This window comes from Caretta caretta, chromosome 2 (genome assembly GCF_965140235.1).
Source record: "Caretta caretta isolate rCarCar2 chromosome 2, rCarCar1.hap1, whole genome shotgun sequence".
Classification (NCBI taxonomy): Eukaryota; Metazoa; Chordata; order Testudines; family Cheloniidae; genus Caretta; species Caretta caretta.
In genome coordinates, this window is record NC_134207.1 from 171,982,311 (window position 1) to 171,987,659 (window position 5,349).

At 42.9% G+C, this 5,349-nt stretch overlaps 1 pseudogene; it reads left to right on the top strand.

Annotated features, from left to right (window-relative positions):
• Nucleotides 1-2,031: 2,031 nt before the first annotated feature.
• Nucleotides 2,032-2,131, top strand: LOC142071292 (U6 spliceosomal RNA; annotated as a pseudogene).
• The last annotated feature ends 3,218 nt before the right edge of the window (nucleotides 2,132-5,349 follow it).

Below are 5,349 nucleotides of genomic sequence, written 5' to 3' on the forward strand. Positions count from 1 at the left end.
CTCAGCGGCCTAGTGGAATTCACAACCCCAAGTTAGGCACCCAGCCTCCCCTTCCACGTATAGGAAAAGTTAGGGCCCTAAAAAAAGCGATTCACAGAAGCCAGCAAGCTGAGTGGGCAGCTACTTAAACTAGCCAGTAGGAAAGAAACAGCACGCAGAGGAATGTGGCCTAAGCGCTGTTCCTCAAAGGTGCACAGCTGTGAACCTTCTTCTGCAGTTAGGTGCAGAAACCAGGGTCAGTCCTTTCTCACAAAAAGCCTAGGAGGTGGAACTTTCTCCTTACACCCAGGCCTCTGTGTAAATCACAGTTTTATGGAGAACATGGAAATTGTGAAAATCCCCCCAACCTGTGATCTTTTATTTAGATATAGTTTTAAAATGTCTACAACCAAGTCTTGAATACAAAAGATACCTTAGCTAGTCAATTTCAAGGATAGAATGAGTTTTACAGCTAACTTTAGTCAGCTTCAAGGATGGCTGTCGATGTACTGATTGAGCCACTTAAATGTAACTTATTTGGGTCTTCAAGTCAATGCAGTACACTAGTAGCCATAATATAGCTGAGCTGTTTCCCTAGTTTTAACTCCACTATTTTTTGCTTAGTGAGTCCTCTCTTACATTGTGTGCAAGCCTTAGAGTTTGTACACGCTCCCACTTATGCTGGTATAATTTATGTTGCTCAGGGCTGTGAAAAAGGCACACCCCCTCCCAAATGACAAGTTACACTGCTCTAACCTCCAGTGTGGACAACGCTCTGTTGGCAGAAGAGTTCCTGGGAAAATAGCTACTACCTCTCACAGAAGTGGCTTTATTATACTGACGGGAGAGCTCTCTCCCATAGGCATACAGAGTCTTCACCAGACACGCTGGTGTAGAGCTTTGAATACAGACTAGCCCTTAAATATCATTCACAGAGAGACTGATTTATGATTACTCCTTTTGCCAACTGTAGCAATTCAGATAGGCTTCCTGGTACACTGTCTTTTAGGCCAAAAAGTAGCCATATACATGTAATTTACCTTCACTAAATTGCATAAAGAGAAAAGCATTCCCAGCCAGATTATATAATCCAGATGCAATATCCTTGTAGATCTATTGAAAGACGGTAAGCAAGGTACTTCTGCACTTCAGTCTTCTCTTAAAAGCCTTCCTTTTTGCTTTCATTTGTAGCTGATTCCCACTGTAAAACATTAGGGGAAACTTTTTCTCAAAGACTCTACATAAAAGCAGAACACATTACATCATAATAGAGGATCCTATTCTGCAACCTCATAGGAAGTGGATTAAGCTAACTCAGACAAAGACATTCTGGAATGAGAGTGTTTCCTGGGGGATTAGTCTAGAATAATTTTTCTGGAATAGCTATTGTGACAAAGTCCCGAGCCTGTATTGGTGGTTTCCTGCACTTCTGGGCGGTTTCAGTGGCCTCAGAAACACGATAAGGACCCAGTGTGACCTCCCTTTCTCAGTGTAGCGGCAAGCGTTACAGCCGATTGAGTTACTTTCATCACCGGCCAGTATGGGAGATGGGAAGGGGGGACACCCCACAGTCTCTGTTGCTCCGTAGAGCTCAGTAGGCACAGTTCGGCCTCCTGCCTGGACCGAGTCCTGCTTCCCTTCTCCAGGGGATCTCTGTAGAGTATGGGAGGGGTGGGGGAAGGGAGAAAACCCGGGCCCGCCCTCTACTCTGGGTTCCAGCTCGGGGGCCTTAATGGTAGCAGCCGTTGGTGGCTTTCCCTTCACCACTGACCCTGCTTTGACTCCCTGGGCCATTCCCCCCATGGTCCCCTTTTCCTAGCTTTACCCTTACCTCAGGGTTTAGCAGTGCTTCCTCTCCTCCAGCTCCTTTCACCTCTGCCTCCTGGAGGGCACTGAAAGGAGAGCTTTTAAACAGTATAAACGGGACCTTGATTGGTTCCAGCTGCTCTATTAGCCTAACGGCCTTAACTGGTTAATTCGCGTTAGGTGTCTTAATTGGCCTGGAGTAGCCTTTGTTTAGCTATCCAGGGAACAAGGCCTTCTCATTCTGAAGGCTGATATACCTTATACTAAAATTGGAATGATACAGAGAAGATTAGCATGGCCCCTGCGCAAGGATGACACGCAAATTCATGAAGCACTCTTATATTCTTCTAGTCTGAATCTGTCACACTATTTAGATAAATTTCCAAGTATAGACAGACCTTTTGAATATTTTTTTAAAAAATGGAGTCCACGGGGTTCCAATTCCTTTCTTGAGGACATCACTGTGAAATAACTGTTCCAATTTACCTTTGGACACATAACCCATGTCACAGTCAATCATCTCATAGTAATGCCTATAATTGTGGGGAATTTTGTTTTATATTTACCCCTAAATTTTCAAGTCAGAATGCAGGTATCTGGCAACTTCAAAGAACAATAACTCCTTATACTGCTTTGCAAATTTATCACTAAACTGAAGTTCAATTCTAATCTTACCTATATGAATCACGAGGTTGATTGAAAATCAGTCACATGCAGTGATGAAAGTCTGCAGAGGAGGTGTGAAACAAATCCTTTGTAGCTCAACAGCTCCATGTGTGTAAAGTCTTAAACTACCTTATGTTTGTTTAGCATCCATCCCTGTTTAGCAGTTACCCTCTATAAAGGTGCTCCTTTATCTTGCAAGGCAGAGGGAAAGTAATTTGAATGTAATAAAAGGGCTTCTCCTTTAAAAAGCCATCCTTAATTGAAAGCTGTAGGGAAAGTAATTAAATCTAATTGAAGCCACAGATTCAAAACTATTATTTGGTAAACAAGAATAACTAATCCACCCATTATAAATGCTAAAGTTTTAACTCATTAAGTAAACACACACAAAAATCACATATCACAGCAATGCCTTTAATCCATGCGTGATAGCAATGTTGTCAAAAACCAGATTGCATGCATTTCTTGTTACTACAAATGAAGCATGATGTATTTGTTTAAATCAGTATAACTTGTGGGTTCAGGAGCTAGAAATTTGACCTTGTGGAAGAAATACTTGACAGATTTTAAAAATGATTTCTACACCTACACAAAGTTTTCTGCACAGGATCTGGCCCTCAGTTTAACTAGTTCTTCCTACTTCCGTGCCCGCTCACTTTAGCTTTCGCTCCAGGACAGTGGTTCTCAACCAGGAGTATGTGTACCACTGGGAGTCTTCCATGGGGTACATAAATTCATCTAGATATTTGCCTAGTTTTACAACAGGCTACATAAGAAGCAGTAGAGAAGTCAGTACAAACTAACATTTCATACAGACAATGACTTGTTTATACTGCTCTATACATTGAAATGTAAATACAATATTTATATTCCAATTGATTTATTTGGTAATTATATGGTAACAATGATAAAGTAAGCAATATTTCAGTAATAGTGTGTTGTGACACTTTAAATGAACCAAACTATACCATAGAATCTCTATGGATAGTAATTCCATGCTCTAATAATGAGAATATAGCAGTACGGATGTACTACCCACCACCTGTCCAGGATGGTGATAGTGACTGAAATGCTCAGGGAGATTAGAGAGGCTATAAAAATAAAAACCTCAATAATAACAAGGGATTTCAGCTATCCCCATATTGGCTGGGTACATGTCACCTCAGGACGGGATGCAGAGATAAAGTTTCTTGACACTTTAAATGACTGCTTCTTGGAGCAGCTAGTGGAACCCACATGAGGAGAGGAATTTCTTGATTTAGTCCTAAGTGGAGCACAGGATCTGGTCCAAGAAGTGATTAGAGCTGGACCGGTTGGTAATAATGACCATAATATAATTAAATTTGACATCCCTGTGGCGGGGAAACCACCACAGCAGCCCAACACTGTAGCATTTAATTTCAGAAAGGGGGACTACACAAAAACGAGGAGGTTAGTTACACAGAAATTAAATGGTACAGTGCCAAAAGTGAAATCCCTACAAGCTGCCTGGAAACGTTTTAAAGACACCATAATAGAGGCTCAACTTAAATGAATTCTCCAAATTAAAAAAAACATAGTAAGAGAACCAAAAAAGTGCCACTGTGGCTAAACAACAAAGTAAAAGAAGCAGCGAGAGAAACAAATTCCCAAGTATGTGTACCAAGGAATGCCACTACATGGCTGGCAGTCACGAAGGCACCAGAAGCTTCAGTGGTGAGGCAAGATTGCCAGTGATGGACATAAACTGAATATCCAGGTAGGCCATTTTAAAGACATAGCCAGACATTTATCTGGATGACACCTGATTGGCAGAAGAACCATGTCCCTTTGGGATTTGCCAGGACAATGAAGTGACTCAAATCAATTAAAGTTTGTGGTGGTGATGTACCATACAATTACTGCCATAATACAGCATCTCAAAAGATGGTCTTTCTTTAGCTTTATGAAAAATCAAAGTACAGTCAAAATAGGTTTAAATTCATATTAAATGAAAGTAGCTTAAGTTCAAAATTGCAATTCACTTTTGTACACTAAATTGCTTTAAAAATTAGACTAGTCAGAGGAAATCTAGTAATTATACAGATAAGTCAGACTGCGTCTTATTTAGTTCCAGGGATTATTTATTCCCCAGAAATTAATAAGTCTTCTTTTATATCAGGGGTTGGCAACCTTCTGCACACTGCCCATCAGGGTAATCCGTGGCATGGGAAAGTTACCCTTAATGGGGCAAGGAAAAAAAGAAACAGCTCTGCCAAAGAACCATGAGAGTTTCCTGGAGATCTGAGGCAGATTCCTGTGAAGTGAGAGAGTCAATCAACACCCTGTTCTGTCACTTACTAGGGGCCTCCTCTTCTGTCTGCGCTTCACCAAGATCTGACAGCTATGACTGGCTAGCCTCCTCCGGGGTAGAGAAGATCTCCTGCCTGCATGTATCTCTGACCTCTGAATCATCCTCTGCCTCTGGGTCCCCCTCCCCCTCCACATTCTTGTCCAAGATTTCCTCCTCCTGGCTCAGTCCACTCTTGACTGGCACGTGAGCCACCGAAGAATCCACAGGGGACTTTGCAGTGGAGGTGGGGTCGCTGCTGAGTATCGCGTCCAGCTCTTTGTAGAACCGGCAGCTCGTGGGCACAGCACCGGAGCTGGAGTTTGCCTCCTGCGCCTTGTGGTAGGCGTTCTGCAGGTCCTTCACTTTGACCCTGCACTGCAGGGTGTCCTGGTCGTGGCCCCTTTCTGTCGTGCATCGTGAAATCTGTCCGTAGGTATCATAATTCCTATGGCTGGAGCACAGCTGAGACTGGATAGTCTCCTCTCCCCAAATGCTGATGAGGTCCAGCAGCTCGGCATTGCTCCAAGCAGGGGATCGCCTGGTGTGTGGAGCGGGCACGGCCACCTGGAAAGGTGCGCTGAGACTGC